The sequence below is a fragment of the Eretmochelys imbricata genome, chromosome 2 (genome assembly GCF_965152235.1).
Source record: "Eretmochelys imbricata isolate rEreImb1 chromosome 2, rEreImb1.hap1, whole genome shotgun sequence".
NCBI lineage: Eukaryota > Metazoa > Chordata > Testudines > Cheloniidae > Eretmochelys > Eretmochelys imbricata.
The window spans coordinates 163742022-163763601 of NC_135573.1; positions in this window are offsets into that span (position 1 = coordinate 163742022).

Here is a 21580-nt window from a genome sequence, read left to right on the forward strand (position 1 = left end):
GTCTGTGCCCCCCCCATTCTTGATTTGTGTTCGTTTGTAAGCTCTTTCCTCACAACATTCTGTTATTTGATTTGCTTTAATTTGTTAAAGGCAGTATTAAAAGATGAAGCAAAAACAAAGTGTCCTTCATATGCTGAGTTCTGTCTGATCACCTGCCAGAGTTCTCAGTAGTATTCTTTAAACTGATATGCAAAAACATACAATTTTAATATACAATCTACCTACCCTCCTTTAATTTAATTGTTCCAAATTAGGAGGGGGAAAACCTTATCTGGAGTTAATACAGAATAATCACATCTTAAAATAGAATTTAGAAACATTAGGTTTCTTGAGTAATCTGCTGAGTTAGATCTAAAAACAGAGCTGTTTCCTGGATGCATAGATTTCTAAAGCCAGAAGGGATCTTTGTTGTCATCTAGTCAGTCCCCTTGAGTAACACAGGCCACAGTTTTCACCCAGTAATTTCTATATCTGGCCCCATAACTTGTGTTTCAAATAGAATATGTGTTTTAGAAAGACATATAGTCTTGACTGAAAGTCACCGAGTTATGGAGAATTTATCATATCCATAGATACTGTTTGTGACATTGAACCCCATAAGGCTTTATGGAAATATGCTCATGAATGTATATATGACATAACAGAAATATGTTTTATGCTACATATGCCATGTAACTTATCTATGTAAAGGTTATGATCTACTGAATATATTAATCCTATTTGTATGCGTGTGTCATTGTTAAGTATTGGGGGTAGCCGAGTTAGTCTATCTCCACAAAAACAACAAGGAGTCCGGTAGCACCTTAAAGACTAACAGATTTATTTGAGCATAAGCTTTTGTAGGTAAAAACCTCACTTCTTCAGATGTGTCGTTGTTGTATTAGAAGTTATTAATATTGACTGTATAGTTGTTTGATTTTAAATAGACTTGATAGGCATTTGGTCAGCTTCTTTAGAAAGGAATTTGCAAGTTAAGTGCTCAGTCAAGAAGCACTTAACAGACAATGGATCTTGGAAGGCTCCAATCCACATAAGAAGTCTACTTGAGGACGTTCAAGGTGGCATGTGAACCATGGTTGCTACAAGTAAGTTCTGAGTCATGCTAGCCCATGTGACTCCAAAACTCCATTTTGTAGCTGGATTCTACACAGGGAGAGGGAGCGGTGTCCACCCATGAGAGAAAGTCTATTTAAACCCCTGGGAGACCCCTCCATTTTGTCTTCTGCTGGCTCCAGAGATAGCCTCTCCACCCCAAAGGATACATGAAAGAAACTGGGACAAGGGACAGTAACTACGGGGGTGTGAGTGATTACTGGACCCAGACTAGAAGGAGGCTAGTCTGTAAAAGAGGCTTATTGGAACATCTATGGGGGTCAGGTTTTATCTGTATTCAGTTTTCTTACTGTATTAGACATAGACTTGCGTGTTCTATTTTATTTTGCATGGTAATTCACTTTGTTCTGTCTTTTACTACTTGGAACCACTTAAATCCTTAAATGAATTCAAACTGGAACAGGTACAGAGAAGGGCTACTAGGATGATCCGAGGAATGGAAAACTTGTCTTATGAATGGAAAACTTGTCTTATGAAAGGAGACTCAGGGAGCTTGGCTTGTTTAGCCTAACTAAAAGAAGGCTGAGGGGAGATATGATTGCTCTCTATAAATATATCAGAGGGATAAATACCAGAGAGGGAGAGGAATTATTTAAACTCAGTACCAATGTGGACACAAGAACAAATGGATATAAACTGGCCACTAGGAAATTTAGATTAGAAATTAGACGAAGGTTTCTAACCATCAGAGGAGTGAAGTTTTGGAATAGCCTTCCGAGGGAAGTAGTGGGGGCAAAAGATCTATCTTGCTTTAAGATTAAACTCGATAAGTTTATGGAGGAGATGGTATGATGGGATAACATGGTTTTGGTAATTAAATATTCATGGTAAATAGGCCCAATGGCCTGTGATGGGTTTTAGATGGGGTAAGATCCAAGTTACCTGGGAAAGAATTTTCTGTAGTATCTGGCTGATGAATCTTGCCCATATGCTCAGGGTTTAGCTGATCGCCATATTTGGGGTCGGGAAGGAATTTTCCTCCAGGGCAGATTGGAAGAGGCCCTGGAGGTTTTTCGCCTTCCTCTGTAGCATGGGGCACGGGTCACTTGCTGGAGGATTCTCTGCTCCTTGAGGTCTTTAAACTACAATTTGAGGACTTCAATAGCACAGATATAGGTGTGAGGTTTTTTTTGTAGGAGTGGTGGGTGAAATTCTGTGGCCTGCGTTGTGCAGGAGGTCAGACTAGATGATCATAATGGTCCCTTCTGACCTAAATATCTATGAATCTATGAAAAATCCTACTTTTTGTATTTAATAAAATCACTTTTTACTTATTAATTAATCCAGAGTATGTATTAATACCTGGGGGGGGGAGACAGCTGGGCATATCTCTCTATCAGTGTTATAGAGGGTGAACAATTTATGAGTTTACCCTGTATAAGCTTTACACAGGGTAAAATGGATTTATTTGTGGTTTGGACCCCATTGGGAGTTGGGTATCTGAGTGTAAAGACAGGAACACTTCTTAAGCTGCTTTCAGTTAGGCTTGCAGTTTGTGGGACATGGTTTCTTTTTCTTTATTTAAGTTTCTGAAGTTGTCAAAATATGTAGTCCCAACTTAGAATAATGAAAGACATTTTAGACAATTTCCATGGCCTTGGGATTGCTCTGCTCTAACTAATGACTGTCACACATTCCACTTTTTAAAATAAATTCATGATTCAGAGCTAAACCACCACTAACCATTCCCACTTTTGCCTCTCTCTTTCCGTCTGTTTCTCTTCTTTTTTAAAGAACTACTATGGAAGAAGGCAGACAGAAAGAGAGAGGCAAAAATGGAAATGGTTAGTGGTGGTTTAGCTCTGAATCATGAGTTCTCTCTGTGCAAATTTCCTTTTACCTCTGTCAAAGCACAAAGATTGTGCAGTTGTGAGTACAGCATGCAGTCAAGTCCTACTCACATTACTTACATGGTTAGGGTCAATGAGATCAGTGCGGGAAGTCCCATGCATAAGGACTGTAGGATTTGGCCACTAGCTTCTTAAAAATAACCATCTACCTCATGATAAGGGTTTTAATACAATTCTCATGGCAGCAAAACTGGCCGTCAAACAAAGGCTGCTTCCTGCCATATGCACTGTGCCAGTTCTCTAGATGTAGTCAGAAATACAAGAGCTAAGACGTTACAAAAAAGGCAGTGATTGTAAAATCCCATAGTCAGCCAGTTCTGATAGGCCTGTATATTGATTTTCCAGACATCGTATAGGATTAATATATGACACAGTAGAAAGAGAATAAATAGTTGCACATATTTTTTGATGTTATTTGTCAGCATTTGTTGGCCCAAGTTTGTGCGGGAAGGGGAGAAAGTAATGCACTTACAAATTGCCAGTCTTTATTTTTACCACATCTAATATATTACTTATACACACACGCACGCCACACACACACACACACACACAACCAGGTTCTGCAGCCTTTAAGCACAGCTTTTTCTCTGCTATAGTTCAGCTGGTTTCACTGGGTTCACCTGTAGTGGTGGCACGTCACGTGGTGCATAGTGGGGAATGAACAATGTAAGCCAATATAAGTATCTCCAGCCAAATGTACACTTGCTGGTTTATGGAGATTTAAATTGCATTTTATGTTGTTATTTATTTGTATAACGTTAGTGCCTGAGCTGGAAATAGAACTAAGGTCTCTGCAGATCCTTCCCAGTGCCCTATTCACTAGACAACACTGTTTCTCAACCTGCCTTCCTGTGTTGTAAATGGGATTCATTCAAAGGGAGGACAATAATGATCTCACTACTGCCCTCTTTTCGGGTTTCCGCCAAGGGAAAACAGCTCTAGTTACTACTGGGGATCTCTGCTTAGGAGCCTTTCTGGTGGAGGCTGAGAAGGAGATACACTAAGGCCCTGATTTAGCAAGATATTTGAGCAACTGCCTCTTGAGAAACACTTTGCTTAGGAGGCTAATCAGTGCATCTGTTCCCTGTTTTCCCAACCAGCCAGTCTCCCACTTTGTGGGTTGTGTTAGCTCCCTTCAGACCGCTCAGGAGAGAAGAGGTTGTGGATGCTTTATGTATCTGCAACGTCCTCTGAATGGACATCCACTGCTAGGGTTTTCTACCAAGGTCTATGTTAGTTTTCTGTGGCATAAGCCCTAATCCATGGGATTCAACCAAAATTTATCAAATGCCAAAATTCATCAAAAGCAGTTGAACCAAATGCAGCAGAAGAAAGTGAATTTAAAGCTACTTTATAATTGACTATTTTATCACAGGAGGCTTATCAGTGTTTTAATTCATTATAAGATATATACAGAGGAGCAAATAAACACCCTTTATAGTTCTTGTTTCATCTTATCTTCCACAAAAGTTATTGGGCTTTATGTTGCTAATTTTTCAGTTCCTTGCTTTTCTCCTTTTCTCTTCTCCTGTGTTTTTTTTTTTCATGTATGTGCATCTATAAAAATAATATCATTCACTACAACTTCAACCCTAGAAAGTTCAGGGTCTATATCCATGGCATATTGGGATATCCTGAAGTTGCTGTTTGTCTATTTCTTCTACCTTGCTTGTAGCTTTTAAATAACAGCCTTCTCATGAATAGATGGCTTTCATGGGCTATGTGTTAATCAACAGAAATCAAGAGATGTGAGCTGAAGTTATCTTGTTAAAAAGGTAAATTAAATTAATATTTTTCTCACTCCAAATCAAGCATTTGGACCCGATTCTTACCTGGTGTAAATTGGTGTCGCAATATTTAAGTCAATGAAGCTTCACAGATTTATATCAGCTGGGGATCTAGTCTTTTATTATTTCTTGCAATATTACTTAACATAATAAAAGTAACATTCATATTCTTGTATCAGAAGGGTAGCCGTGTTAGTCTGGATCTGTAAAAGCGGCAAAGCATCCCGTGGCACATGCGTCCAACAAAGTGGGTATTCACCCACGAAAGCTTATGCCCCAATACGTCTGTTGGTCTATAAGGTGCCACAGGACTCTTTGCCATTAATATTCTTGTTCCTAGACCCACTAGTTTTGAACCAATTACTTGCCATGAATAATTTATTAATTATAGGAAAATAAACGTACTCATATGTTCTAAAGCAAACTCAGTGTGAATGAGAGGCTCATTTTCTACTCTACTCTGAAGATCTGGGACAAATGTTCTGTTATTGTTAGCTTAATTTTCCACATATTTAGCTCAGGATCTTAACTAAAAATAGTCAGTATAAATGTGCTATATATTTACTCAGATATTGAGAATTTGTTATCCAGATTCATTGTTTCTATTCTTTTAGCTAAAGCAAAATGTTTAACTGTCAAGTCACGTTTTGCCTTTATAGTTTCCATTTATGACATCCAGTAACTGTATCCATTACAGATCTATATTCCAATCAAAGCTGAGGTAAGGCATGAGGTGAAAAGAACAATCTACACCAGTGAATCTCCATATACTGATGAGGCGTTAGGCCCATTAATTGCTCTTCTATTACAAAATATTCCCATTTATATTCATTTAATATTATTTTGCTCTTGAGTATTTGTCAAGGTTGGATTGCATAGGGTGGGTGTGCTGCTGTTTCTAATTCAGTCTGTCTGTGAAAAGAACAAGGTTGCCTATTTATAGCCTGTATGGCATATTGGAAATACACAGGAGGAGCAGACCGTGGAGCTGCCCGGTGGCCCCACGCCAGCACCTCCTCCAGCGCGGTTGTACTGCCCCCAGCCCTTACACGCATCTGCATGCCTGCATCTCCTGTCCGGGATCTGTAGAGCAGCCCCACCGGAGGACAGGGCTGTGGGCAGTACAGCCAGACCGGAGGAGCTGCCAGCGTGGGGCTCGGTTGCTAACATGTCTTAAAAAAAAAATATTCTCTGCTGTCAGAGGGAGCTAGTTCCCAAAGCAGGTGTGACTGTGAAGTGGCTATTGTTCCAGAGAGTAAGCCTTCCTCTTCTCTTAGCAGCCCACACAGCAGCTGTGCTGTGTCCACCCACTGGGAGTGCTTCCCTCCCCAGGTAATGTGGGATGGATCATGGGGAAGGGAGGGGAGAGCAGGGGCCATGGGGTCACATGAGGAGTCACGTGGGGGGTCACATGGGGAGGTTGCATGCCTCCCCATTAGCTGGTGCAGTGTACTGGTAAGAAATGAATTCTACATGTACCACTGCTTTCCAGTCACAGACAAATGTGATCTGGGGCAATTCTGATGTGAAGGACAGAGTCCTTGGTCGCTTGACTCACGACCCAACTACGGATCCAACACAGAACTTGAGGAGTGGTCCAGCCCCATAAGGAGATAATTGAATGTGATGGGGAGAGAGATGGTCATGGACCTGTGGGAAGGGAGGAGAAGACCTCAAATAAACTGAATGATTCAGACAAACCAGGGAATAAACATCTAAAGCTTTAGACGATAATAAGTCACTGGACTATGATCACTTGAAAACAGCATGACATCAGTACTGAATGTTGTCCTGATCAAACCAGCGACATCCTACAACACAACGTGCCTAGTTCCCTTTCCTTCTAACTTTCTTTTCAATGCAATTTTAAAAGATTTAAATGTTTTGGGGAAAAATCAACGTAAGTAACTTGCCTCTGGTATTATGCATAAAAGCATTGATTACTTTGGAACTGTTTCTATTGCTAAATTAACGAAAGGGAGGACCCCTCATGTTGATTGTGAAGAATGTGGGGGGATATCTAATAGGAGATTTGGATAAGGGTGAGTGGGATGAGGCTCATGGCTCATACTCAAGCATGGAAATATGATTCTTTCCAACTATCAATGGTAAATAGCAGGAGGTGTGAAATAGCACACAGAAATACTGCTGAAGATTTTAGAACAGGAATTCAAGAATACCACAATAGCTGAAAGTCTAAGGGGAATTTTTGTTGGCAGACTGTACTTAGCCAAATTGCAATTTGGCCTCAGTCTAGTGCATTTAGTTTTCTCTGACATATGGAACACTTCCTTACTGTATTAGTCTCATCTGTATCTCACCCAGCACGTCAGAACCTGCCTTAGAATCTATCCAAGTCAACGGCCTGTGTTAGTCAAGAGCAACCTGATTCTTCAGATCTGCTGATTTTTTGAATTATTTCTTACCTGAAGTGTATGAAATATTTCCAATTCAGCCACTATTAGAGACCTTTGAGATTAAGTTAAATGGTGCCCTCTGAGGTGATGTGAAAGGCAATAACTCAGAGTAATTCCAGTATTTATTATATAGTTATTGTCTCTTTAAATCTAAAAACACATTGTCTGGGATGGTAGTGTTTTCAGGAATCCCAATAATTGGTGATTCTGCAGTCTTTCCAAAGAAAAAAAGTTTCATATTAAGTGACAGACCTGACAGGAAACAGCATTGATTTTCTAGATCAATACCCAAGTTACAATAAATACCTTTACAGTTTAGGAGTACAGTACAACAAATTTTCCATTTTCCCATGAGTAGACTTCTTGTGTCAGTTGAATTTATTGCTTCAGAAACACTGGAGACCTGCAGTGCATTTTATATTGTATTATCCAAATATATGTGAAGTAGAGTTGTGGCACTTTTTGCAACCAGCAACAGTCCAGAGAGAAACCAAAGCTCATCTCTTCACTGAGATTACAGAATATTATTGGATAACATTCTTCAATTTTTGTAGACTCTCTGCTGAATGAATTAGGTGCTGATGAATACTTATCTACTTAGAGCTATTTACAAAGCTTATTGCTTCTTTCAGTTGCTGTTGATCAACAACAAAAGTGAATTTTTCATTTACATTAAACCAAATATATGCCAAATAACTATTATCAGCAAGAAATAGGACACTTTCTAGATAAAACTTCCTCCTTTGTATTCTCTTTTTGACTATTTACATTAACATTACTGCAATATTTCGCATAATCCTTTATAAGTCTCTGAAGGTTTTTTCTTTTCAGTATGTAGAAAAACTATTACATCTGGTATGCTTAAAAAGTTAATTTCTGTTTTAGAGGGATTGGGCCAGATCCTCTGGAAGCTGGCATAGCTCCATTGGCTTCAGTGAAGCTATGTCAGTTTACAGCAGCTGAGAATCTGGTTGACTCTAGATCCCAGCCAAATATTGAGTACTTAAAAGGAGGAATGGCTGTAATATCAGTAATATCTCTAGAATCAGAATGAAATGTTTAAATGCTCCCACCATAGTTATCTTTGTTGTTAAACTTGTTTTTTTGAAGAGCCTGAAGATTTATCAACTCATAAAGAGCACTTGATCCTTCTCAAAATAAGTGTAATACAATATTCACTCGTTCACAGAGCTTTCATTGTGTCTTGCTTCATTCGGTCCAGGGCATAATTCTGCTCTGAGCTCTAAATGGTAGAACTTGATTGTAATATTCTGCACTCTCTGCATTTCTGGGAAAAAAAAAAACACAAAGCCAGAGAAAGCCAAGAGCCACAAGGCAGATTTATGGACCCAATTTTGTCCTTGTGAGTTTTAAAAGACTCTGTTAATTACTCTTTAAAAGTCAGACCGGAGAGAAGTTTAGGTTTTAGAAACTTTTATTGAGAACAAAGTAGTGAATGGCTATTTATCTCCAAATTTAGGTAATTGTCTGTTAGGGCAGTATGGAACTGTATTGCCGTAGGGGGGAACACCAGAGATTTTTTGGTTCAGAGAGGCGGAATGCATCCTGGAGCTCCCCTGTGCATGCAAAGTGCACATTTCTTTAAGGGATGCAGCATATTCCCATCACCCCCTGCATCTGGCCAGTATGAAGACAGATCTCTTTGGGTCATAGCACTCCTAATAAAAAAGTATCTGAGAAACACTTCAGTGCTTCCTCAACTATAGTAGCTGAAAATCTAGGGTTTAGCCTAAAATGAACCACAGTTGTTGTGGAGCTTTTGTGTTAACTTTTACCATAAAGTTATTTAACACATGGCCAAAAACTTTAGTCTAGACAAGACCTCCTAGAGCTGTTTTGAATCTGCAGTAGTTACAGAAGTAAACAAAGATTAAACTTATTTTGTCAGAAGGTGTAATTTTTTAGTTACTTTTGACAGTAGAACTTTTGGCAGTGGTTTAGGGGTGAAAGCTATGAGGGTATTAAGGGAGAAGAGATCTTATTGCTGGAACCCATGGGTTCGGATACTAATATTATACTTTCTGAAGTAGAGCCTTATACAATTATTAATCTGTTTAGGGTTTTTTATATTGATTGAACCCTGATGTTCAGATTTTCTCTCTCAGCATTTTTCAGTATTAGTCTTGGTGAATGACTATCATGGAAATCTAGGACTGGAAGGGACCTCAATTGCTCATCTAGTCCAGTCCCCTACACTGAGGCTGGACGAAGTATTATCTAGACCATCCCTGACAGGTGTTTGTCTAACCTGCTCTTAAAAATCTCCAGTGATGGAGATTCCACAAACTCCCTCGGTAATTTGTTCCAGTGCTTAACCACTCTGACAGTTAGGAAGTTTTTCCTAATGTCTAACCTAAATCTCCCTTATTGCAGTTTAAGTCCACTACTTTTTCTCCTGTCCTCAGTGGTTAAGGTGAACAATTTATCACTCTCTTCTACATAACAACCTTTTCATACTTGAAGACTGTTATCAAGTCCCCACTCAGTCTTCTCTTCTCCAGACTAAACAAAACCATTTTTGTCAGTCTTTCCTCACAGATCATGTTTTCTAGACCTTACATTATTTTGGTTGCTCTCCTCTGGACATTCTCCAATTTGTCCACATCTTTCCCAAAGTGTGGTGCCCAGAGTTGCTGAGTAGAGTAGAAGAATTACTTCTTCTGTCTTGCTTACAAGGCTCCTTCTAATACATCACAGAACAATATTTGCTTTTTTTTCAACAGTATTACATTGTTGACTGATATTTAGTTTGTGATCCACTATACCATCCCCCTCCTCCACCCTCCGCGATCCTTTTCTGCAGTACTCTTTCCTAGGCAGTCATTTCCCATTTTGTATGTGTGCAATTGATTATTCCTTCATAAGTATAATATTTGCATTTGTCCTAATTGAATTTCATCCTATTTATTTTAGACCATTTCTCCAGTTTCTCAAGGTCATTTTCAATTCTAATCCCATCCTTCAAAATGTTTGTAACCCCTCCCAGGCTGGTTTCATCCACAGACTTTATAAATGTAAAAAGAAAAGGAGTACTTGTGGCACCTTAGAGACTAACCAATTTATTTGAGCATGAGCTTTCGTGAGCTACAGCTCATGCTCAAATAAATTGGTTAGTCTCTAAGGTGCCACAAGTACTCCTTTTCTTTTTGCGAATACAGACTAACACGGCTGTTACTCTGAAACCTGTCTTTATAAATGTACTCTGTATATACTATTATCCAAATCATTTATGGATATATTGCATAAAACCAGACCCAGGACTGATCCCAGAGGAGTGCCACTCAATATGCCCTTCCAGCTTGCCTGTGAACCATTGATAACTACTCTCTGAGTACAGTTTTCCAACCAGTTGTGCATCCATACTATAATATAGTAGTCTAGGCAATACTTCCCTAGTTTGTTTATGAGAAAGTAATGTGAGACCATATCAAAAGCCTTACTAAAGTTGAGGTATATCACACCTACTACTTCCTGCCCACTCACAAGGCATTATCCCATCAAGGAAGAATATTAGTTTAGTTTGACATAATTTGCTCTTGATAAATCCATGTTGATTGTTACTTATCACCTTATTATCTTCTAGGTGCTTACAAATTGATTGTTTTATTATTTGCTCCATTAAATTTCCAGGTACCAAAGTTAAGGTGACTGGTCTATAATTCTTTTTGTTGTCCTTATTCTCCTTTTTACAGATATGAATTATATTTGCCTTTTCCCAGTCCTCTGGGATCTCTCCCATCCTCCATGAGTTCTCAAAGATAATGGCACAACGATCTTTTCAGCCAGTTTCTTAAGTATTCTAGGATGTATTTTGTCATACCCTGCCATCTTGAAGACATCTAACTTGTCTAAGTAATTCTTAAATTGTTCTTTCCCTATTTTAGCCTCAGATGCTACCCCATTTACACTGCTGTTTGCTATGTTAGTAGTATGATCGCTGTTAACCTTTTTGGTAAAAACAGAAATAAAAAAAGGCATTTAACACTTTAGCCATTTGCTGCATTTTCTTTTATTGTCTTTTCCTCCTCATTGAGTAATGGGCCTAGCATGTCCTTGGTCTTCCCCTTTAAAAGTTATAAATCTTTGAGCTAGAACTGGTCAGAAACCAGAACTCCTGTTCCACAGGAAATTTGAGAAATGTCTTTAAAAAAAAAAGTTCTGAATCTAGACTGTTCTCAGTGGTAGCTGATGACAGAACAAGGAGTAATGGTCTCAAGTTGCAGTGGAAGAGGTTTAGGTTGGATATTAGGAAAAACTTTTTCACTAGGAGGGTGTGTTACCTGGTGCGTAAACACTGGAATGCGTTATCTAGGGAGGTGGTGGAATCTCCTTCCTTAGAAGTTTTTAAGGTCAGGCTTGACAAATCCCTGGCTAGGATGATTTAGTTGGGGATTGGTCCTGGTTTGAGCAGGGGGTTGGACTAGATGACTCTGAGGTCCCTTCCAACCCTGATATTCTATGATTCTATGAACCAGAATGAAAAGCCAAAATTTCCCACAGAATGAAAATGTTGATCCCACTCCCGCCTCCCTCTGAATCATCAAAACATATTGTTTCAATAATATCATGTGGACTGTTATCATATTAAAATATTAAATATAATAAAGAAAATAGTATATATTAATATAATAAAATGTTTAACAATATAAAAGTTAAAACAAAATGAATCAAAACAATAAAGTTAAATTGAAATGTTTTGATGTTATTGACATGAAACATTTTGACTTTTTTCCAACCAAAGTGCTGTCTAAATTGATACATGCAACATTCTGATTCTGACAAAACATAATTTTTCAATGGAAAATTGTTCCCTCTAATATTTTTCACTAGCTCTGCTTTGAGCCATTTTATGACATCTGTTTATATAGCAACTTGTGTCATTCACAATGCCCAAGTCAGGTTTGCTTTTTTCCTTCTTCAGAATTGGAGCCTAGGCACTGATCCAAAGCCCACTGAAGTCCATGGAAAGACGCCCTTTGATATCAATTGGCTTTGGTATCAGCCCATTTCTATTGATTGATTTAAGATTAGTCATTTCTATTAATTTCTGTCAGCCCTCAAGTGATTCTTGAAGTATTTTTTTTTCAAAAATATGAAGTGCATCATGTTGCTTCATGCTGTGCTAGTTTCATGTGAGTCTCTTCAGAAATAACAACAAAAAATAGACTTAAAAAAGACCATTGGGAGCCAATGATATCTAACTCTTTTCCTAATAGTCAAAGGGGAAATAAAAGCATAGGTGAGCTCCTCTCATGCGGGAGAGCAGAGCAGAAGGAAATAATGATAAATGGAACCAAATTTTGCAGATCTATCTATGTATCTACCTAAGTATTCATATAACCCTTGGCACTGCAGTATCTGACCACCACCTAACAATTGAAACACAGAATTAAGAATAACAGTCTGTTTGTCCATGTCTGCAAGAGCAAAAATGTGTGTTTCAATTGAAACATGGATCTTAAATGTGTAAAACTGTCTGTACGGGCATTAATAGGGGTTTTCAACCCAGTTGAGCAAATGTAACTGGAATATTTCACACCTTTTTGTCCTTATAGACACAGTCTTTCTCTCTTTCTACTTTCCAGCCTGTGGGAGAAATAGATTGATTAATTTAAATGTTTTGTTTAAAAACACTTGTTCATATTATTGTGCATGTGTGTCCGTGTCTACATGTGTGAAGAAGTAACTGATGAAAAGCTAAGTGGAGGAAATTTCATTATTTTTTTAAAATGGAGAGGTCTGTCTTCACTCTCATTTCTTGCAGAAATGAATTCCATAGTCTAGTCCAGCTCCTGTGAAAGTTCTGTCTCCAAGTTCATTGAGCCGCCCCACTAGAAGCTGACAATGTAAGGATATATCTACATTACGAAATTAGGTGGCTTCTATAGAAGTCGATTTTTAGAAATCGATTTTATACAGTCGATTGTGTAAGCACATTAAGTTGGCAGAGTGTTTCCTTGATACCATGGCTAGCATCGACTTATTGAGCAGTGCACTGTGGGTAGCTATCCCACAGTTCCTGCAGTCTCTGCTGCCCATTGGAATTCTGGGTCAAGCTTCCAATGCCTGATAGGGCAAAAGCATTGTCAAGGGTGGTTTTGGGTACATATCATCAGTCGCCCCTCCCTCCCACCTTCCCTCCATGAAAGCAATGGCAGACCTGGGTTACCCGTGTAGACGCCCTACCATGGCAAGCATGGAGCCCACTCAGCTCACTGCTACTGTTGTGAGCTTTGTAAACACCTTCCGCATTATCCTGGAGTATGTGCAGAACGGGGCTAAGAGACACCAGTGCAGGGATGATTGTGATGAGGACATGGACACAGACATTCCTGAAAGCATAGGCTGTAGCAATTGGGACACCATGGCGGCAGTGGGGCTGGTTGATACAGTGGAATGCCGATTCTGGGCCTGGCAAACAAGCACAGACTGGTGGGACCGCATAGTGTTGCAGGCATGGGATGATTCACAGTGGCTGCAAAACTTTCGCATGCATAAGGCCACTTTCCTTAAACTTTGTCAGTTGCTTTCCCCTGCCCTGAAGCGCAAGAATACCAAGATGAGAGCTGCCGTGACAGTTGAGAAGCGAGTGGTGATAGCCCTGTGGAAGCTTGCAATGCCTGACTGCTGCCGGTCAGTCAGGAATCAGTTTGGAGTGGGCAAGTCTACTGTGGGGACTGCTGTGATCCAAGTAGCCAATGCAATCACTGAGCTGCTGCTATCAAGGGTAGTGACTCTGGGAAATGTGCAGGTCATAGTAGATGGCTTTTCTGCAATGGGATTCCCTAACTGAGGTGGGGTGATAGACGGAATGCATATCCCTACCTTGGCACTGGACCATCTTGCTAACCAGTACGTAAACCGCAAGGGGTACTTCTCAATGGTGCTTCAAGCACTGGTGGATCACAAGGGATGTTTCACCGACATCAATGTGGGAAGGCCGAGAAAGGTGCATGACGCTTGCATCTTTAGGAACTCAGGGCTGCTCGAGCGGTTGCAAGAAGGGATTTACTTCCCAGACCAGAAAATTACTGTTGGGGATGTTGAAATGCCTATAGTTATCCTTGGGGACCCAGCCTACCCCTTGCTCCCATGGCTCATGAAGCCGTACACAGGCAGCCTGTACAGTAGTAAGGAGCAGTTCAACTGTAGGCTGAGCAAGTGCAGAATGGTGGTAGAATATGCCTTTGGATGTTTAAAAGGGCACTGGTTAGACTAGGTCAGACCTCAGCGCAACCAACATTCCCATCTTTATTGCTGCTTGCTGTGTGCTCCACAAAATCTGTGAGAGTAAGGGGGAGACGTTTATGGCAGGGTGGGAGGTTGAGGCAAATCACCTGGCAGCCGATTTTGAGCAGCCAGACACCAGGGCAATTAGAAGAGCACACCAAGAAATGATGCACATCAGAGAGGCTTTGAAAAACAGTTTCATGACTGGCCATGCTACAGTGTGACAACTGTGTGTGTTTCTTCTTGCTGCAAACCCGCCTCCTTTGTTGATTTTATTTCTCTGTAAGCCAACCACCCTCCCCATTTCGATCACAGCTGGCAAAGGAAATAAAGTCACTATGGTTTTGAAACCATGCATTCTTTTATTTTAATTAAAAAAAAAAGTGAGATAACTGTCAAGGTAGCCTGGGTGGGGTGGGGTGCAGGAGGAGGGAAGGACAAGGCCACATTGCTTGTTGTAGCCACACTACAAAACAAAACTATTTGAATGACAGCCTTCTGTTGCTTGGGCCATCCTCTGGAGTGGAGCGGCTGGGTTCCTGGAGCCTCCCCACACCCACCCCCTGCATTCTTGGGCATCTGGGTGAGGAGGATATGGAACTTGGGGAGGAGAGCAGGTGGTTACACAATGGATGCAGTGGGGGTCTGTGCTCTTGTTGGCTTTCCTGCAGCTCCAGAGATGCTTCATCATGTGCGTTTGCTCCCCCATTAGCCTCAGCATCATCTCCTGCCTCTGCTCTTCACACTCATTTAATGCTTTCCTGGCCTCTGCCACTAAATGCTTCCATGCATTCAGCTGTGCCCTATCAGTGTGGGAGGACTACATGAGCTTGGAAAACATGTCATTGCGAGTGCGTTTTTTTTGCCTTCTAATCTGTGATAACCTCAGGGACGGAGATTATGGGGGAGCATAGAAACATTTGCACCTGGGGGGGAGATAAAAAAGGAGTGTAAAATTTAAGATGATACATTTCTGAGAACAAAAGGGAGACTCTTTCACAGGGAATCAAGCAATTCACGGCAGACAGCACATGTGCTTTAGGTACAAGGTCGCATTTTGCCTTTTATATTGATCACCTGCCGGTATGGTGACACATCACACATGGCTGGGCAACAGAATTCGGTTTCCAGGCAGCCATGGTAAGCCTTTTGGTACGTGGGGTTGGCTTCTTCCACCTTCATAGCATGTGGGAATGGTTTCAAACTGCAGCGCCATCCTTTCCCATAGCAAGCAATGCTGGTTGGGTTTCACCAGAGGGGCTGCGGTTTTTGGGTGGATGTGCAGCACACACCTCCCCCCACCCCAATGCATGGCTATTCTCTGGCATGATCCCTTCACCCCTCCCCCCGTCATGTGGCTATTCTCTGGGATAATCCCTTCAGCCCGCCCCCCGCCACGTGGCTATTCTCCAGGATGATCCGTTTTAGCCAAGTGCAAACAACCCAGAATGAATGAGATCCTTTTACTGTTCCCTTACAAAAATTCCCCTATTTCAACCAGGTGACCATGAATGATAGCACTCTCCTGAGATTAACATAGAAAGATAAAGACTGAATGTTGCTTGAATGCAACCAAAACCCAGGACCATTCACTGCCATGCTTTGTGATGCAATGATTCCAGACCACTTGCTACTGGCTTGGCGTGGTAAAGTGTCCTACAGTGGAGGACGAAATAAGGCAGCCCTCCCCAGAAACCTTCTGCAAAGGCTTTCAGAGTACCTCCAGGAGAGCTTCACGGAGATGTCCCTGGAGGATTCCCACTCCATCCCCAGGCACGTTAACAGACTTTTCCAGTAGCTGTACTGGCTGTGAATGCATCTCAATTCTTCAGGGTAAATCAAACATTAAACACTGCTGCTTTTAAACTCTGTACTCTAGTTACAAATGTGCACTCACCGGAGGTGCCTTCTCTGGCTTCAGGGTTGGGGACCGCGCCTTGGGAGGGTATTGGCTCCAGGGAGATGAAGGTCTTGGCTACCGGGGAGAACGGATTCACCACTTGCCTGCAGTACATTCTCCTCCTCCTCCTCCTCTTCCTCATGCACAAAATCCTCCTCCCTGTTGCGTGAGACTCCCTCCTTGCAGGTGTCCACAGACAGTGGTGGGGTAGTGGTAGGGTTCCCCCCTAGAATGCATGCAGCTGATCATAGAAGCAGCATGTATGGGGCTCTGACCCGGAGCGAGCATTTTCCTCCTTTGTCTTTTGGTAGGCTTGCCTGAGCTCCTTAACCTTCACGTGGCACTGCTGTGTGTCCCTCTTGTAGCCTCTCTCTACCATGCACTGTGCGATTTTGGCATAGATATTAGCATTTCTTCTTTTTGATCGGAGTGTGGCCTGCACAGATTCTTCTCCCCATACAACAATCAGATCTAGTGTCTCCCTTTAGGTCCATGCTGGAGCTCATTTGCAATTCTGGGGGGACTGCATGGTCACCTGTTCTGCTGAGCTCACCACACTGACCAAACAGGAAATGAAGTTCAAAATTTCCCGGGGTTTTTACTGTGTACCTGGCTAGTGCATCAGAGTTCAAAGTGCATACCGTCGAATTGAGTCTGCACTACCCCAAAATCGACCCAGCAAGGTCGATTTTAGTGCTACTCCCCTCTCCGGGGAGGAGTACAGAAGTCAATTTTAAGAGCCCTTTAGGTTGACGGAACGGGGTTGGTTGTGTAGATGCATTCATTTTAAAATCTACCTAATGCAGCTAAATTTGACTTAACCCAGTAGTGTAGACCAGGGCTAATTGTCCCAGTGTAACATAGCTGGCATGTGAGGTCATAGTCAAAGAGGGAGAGGTGATCAATCAGACAGCTAGGGCCAATCCCATGGAGGACTTTGAATATCAGGACAGAGACCTTGAACTCGACTCTGTTTTCAATACGGAGGCATTACACAGAGCAGTGCACCAAACTGATGTGCTCACAGTGGCCTTTGTTGCTAAGCAGATGGGCTGCAATGTTTTGTACCAGTTGGAAGTTTTCAGGGCATATGGCTTCATTCCTGTGTATAATAAGTTGTGATAATCAAGACCTGAGGTCACAAATGGCATGGGTCACCAGGGCTATGGTTAGGTTTAAACAGTTGTGGTGCCAACCACAGATGAGTGTTTTTTGCTGTATGATTATTTGTGAGCATCCAATACTATTCAGGAAGCAATAAGCATCCCAAGGCATTTGACTGACAACTATCTGAGAGTAAGTGCCCTCTATACTGAGGGATGTAGTGGAAGAGGTAAATTTTTCAAAGTGTTTGTCTTCTAAGTAGCATCCATCTCAGTCTCACTTGTGTCCAACATTAGCTGGCTGTTCTCCATTCAGGTGCTGCTTACAGTTACACACTGAGAAAGGTGGGAGGTTGGGTGGTTTGTGTTTGAGGTGAACGAGATATAGCATGGGGTATCCTCTGTGTACCTGCAGACACTTCAACATGTGTCATTTTACCCTCTCTCTCTCTCTCAATGGCTGAATAGATTCTGGAATTAACTCTTCTTCCTCTTTCATTATTGTCTGTTTTTAAAAATGTGAATCCCTTCTCTCCACTATAGTCTATTCCTATAGTCTCTGGATCATGCTTGTCATGACTGAGTGACACTATGAAACTTTTGATTATTTCTCAATTGCTGGTTCATGGTCCCGCTGCGGGGAAGTGCTGGAGCTAAATTCCTCTGAGTTCCCTTCCACTTTGAGCTCTTTCGACCTTTGCAGTGCCCTAGCCAACTGATAAATCTTTCTCCTGGCAGTCTGCTCAGCAATGTTTTCTTCTGATAAATATCCTACTCAGATCATAGCTTCGGTCTCAAACTGGCTGCTGCAGCAGCTCATCGCTAGAGATTAAGCTCCATCTCTTTTCCAAAAAAAAAAAAAAGAGAGAGAGAGAAAGATTTGTTCTTATGTATGTTTGCTAGCTTTACATTTTACAGGAGATACTGATAGAAACTCATGACTGGGAAACTTGGGAACTCCAACAGTTTCTGTGGCTCCTAGATTATGCTCATGGTGGCATATAGATAACTCGGGCCTTCAGCAGAGTTGCATCTATTTAAGACAGTGGTGAATTTGGCCTCAAATCTTCAAAATCTTGTGCTTCCAAAAATATAGACTTTTAATTGTTCACTCAAATGATCACTTTGGGTCAGAGTGTGAAGTCCTTATTCCCAGTGGTGATTACTTACTAATCTGAGTAGTCCTACAATGAGTAAGTGTGCAGCAGTGGAAGGTAAAGGTGTCACACGCCGGCTCTAAGGGTATGCCTACACTATGATTACAAATTTGAGAGAGTACTAATGTTAGAAATTACTTCATCTTTTTATCTCTGATGTCAAAGCACATGTAACATACACTTACACCTATATCTCTTTCTTACAGCACATTTGATTAAGTTCAGCATCCCTTGACATACAAACTTTTCCTTGCTTCAAAATCTCTCCTTCCCTGCACACCATTTATATAGTTTCATAATGAACATTTCAAAGAGTTCTTTTTATCCTGAATCTAATTAGCACCTTTGATACTGTCATAAATATAAAGGGAAGGGTAAACACCTTTAAAATCCCTCCTGGCCAGAGGAAAAACCCTTTCACTTGTAAAGGGTTAAGAAGCTAGGATAATCTCACTGGCACCTGACCAAAATAACCAATGAGGAGACAAGATACTTTCAAAAGCTGGGGGGAGGGAGAAACAAAGCCTCTCTCTCTGTCTGTGTGATGCTTTTGCTAGGGACAGAACAGGAATGGAGTCTTAGAACTTTGAGTAAGTAATCTAGCTAGATATGCATTAGATTCTGATTTCTTTAAATGGCTGAGAGAATAAGCTGTGCTGAATGGAATGGATATTCCTGTTTTTGTGTCTTTTGGTAACTTAAGGTTTTGCCTAGAGGGATTCTCTATGTTTACTCCTGATTTTACAGAGGTGATTCTTTTTAATTTTTCTTCTATTAAAATTCTTCTTTTAAGAAACTGAATGCTTTTTCGTTGTTCTTAAGATCCAAGGGCTTGGGTCTGTGGTCACCTATGCAAATCGGTGAGGATTTTTATCAAACCTTCCCCAGGAAAGGGGGTATAACGTTTGGGAGGATTTTGGGGGGAAAGACGTTTCCAAACGGACTCTTTCCTAATAATATACCGGTTAGATGTTTGGTGGTGGCAGTGATAAAGTCCAAAGGCAAAAGGTAAAATAGATTGTACCTTGGGGAAGTTTTAACCTAAGCTGGCAAAAATGAGCTTAGGAGGTTTTCATGCAGGTCCCCACATCAGTACCTTAGAGTTCAGAGTGGGGAAGGAACCTTGACAGATACTGTTCCAGAGGACACACATACCCTTTGTGTTGTCAGAGCAAATATCCCACTTGGAGCAAATTTTTAGCATCCTAATTATTTTCTCTCTCTAGGTGGTCTTTCTGGCTCCTGAATTAATTATTGGGTATCTTATTATTTATCTACACACTTTTCAGTTCACTTACATTTACACATCAACTAGGATTCCAATGAGGCAGTCTTCTTCTCATGTCCTTGTTTACAAACTAGATGTTTTTCCAGAACCATGCACAAGCAATAACTCTTTCCATTGCTACAGCAAGGTCCTCCTTCAAATAGATCTCCCCAAAGAGTCAGCAAATGATCAGGTTGTCCATGGTCTGCACCTCACTACACTTGCATATATTCATGTCATTAGAGTGCCCCATATGATCATATTAGACTTTGATCTGCCAGTTTGCATGCGCACACAGCTCAGGCATTGCCACATTGACCATTCTGTATCGACATCTCTGAGAAGTTTCTCCTGGCGTTCCAGATCTATTTCAATGCATTTTTTTTCCATAACCTCGGTTGTGCTTTGCCAGCTGTCATATCCAAAGGCACAAAACTGGTTATAAAAGTCTTTCATGATTTAAGGCATTTGCTTACTCCTCTGTGACCATATAATGGATGACATGGATCTTCCATGATCTTTCCCTTTGGCTTGAAACCCTCGTCCTGATATCAGGTGGTAGAATGCCAACCAGTAAGTACAGGCTATCCTTTGGTGTTGGCTTTAGACATCATATTATTCCATTACAACTGTCATTTAGAACGGGGCCTAATTTTTTAGCATGGATGGATCATTCCCACACTGGACATGCATACTGTGCCCTGGAGTAGCACATGATGATAGCAGTGATCCTCAAAGCAGCTGGATTGGCTCCCCTCTTTGAGGTGACCAGCTTTTGGAGGATGTTGTTGGGGCACTAGCTTTCCATTTTGTCTTCTCTACATGTATATTGAGAGAAAGTGTCAGGCCACATAGAACATTATTTGTAAAGTTATGAACATGTGTTGAAATCATGACTTAATATATCTTTCCCAGTTAAATCTGGGGAGTGGCCAAACCAGTTCCTCAGAGACAAAGAACAAGCACCTCAGCCAGGTGTAAATAAGGCTGATGTGCCATTACCTGCAAAGCAGCCATTCTTTGGCAGGAAAGGGGGAAGGGGAAAAAATCTACTTCTTGGCAAAGAAACACCATGGAGTTTGCTTCCACACAGACTGACTGTCACCTTGCTCCCAGCTGGAAATGCTTCTCAAAGCGGGACAGGAGTATAAAAAGAAGGGGCAGACGCCTCAGGAGACCCCTTGTCTCTATCCCTTCCCATCACATTCTCTGCATCTTAAAAGACTAAGAAAGCAGCCACTGGACTATAGGAGGGGTGGTCCTTACCTAAAGGCTTTGGTCAGTATGACTGCTGAAAGCAAGTGGTGAGAAAATTTTGCTTTGAATCTAATATGATTTGTTAGGCACAACGAAGGTTTTTATCTGATGAAGTGAGCTATAGGTCACGAAAGCTTATGCTCAAATAAATTTGTTAGTCTAAGGTACCACAAGTACTCCTTTTCTTTTTGCGGATACAGACTAACACAGCTGCTACTCTGAAACCAGTTTATCTTTATTTTTCTTGTAACCATTTCTGACTTTTAAGCCTCATTACTTATACTCTTAAAATCTCTTTGTAGTTAATAAACTTGTGTGTTCAGTTTAAAGTGTCTGGGTAGCTCCATTTGGGGTAACAAGTTGTGTGTATGTTATTCCCTTAAAGGAATAATGGACTCAGCATATTTGAAGTGTCCAGGAGTGGGCTGGACAGTACAGGACATTCATTTCTGGAGGAAAACCTGGGACTTGGAGTGTA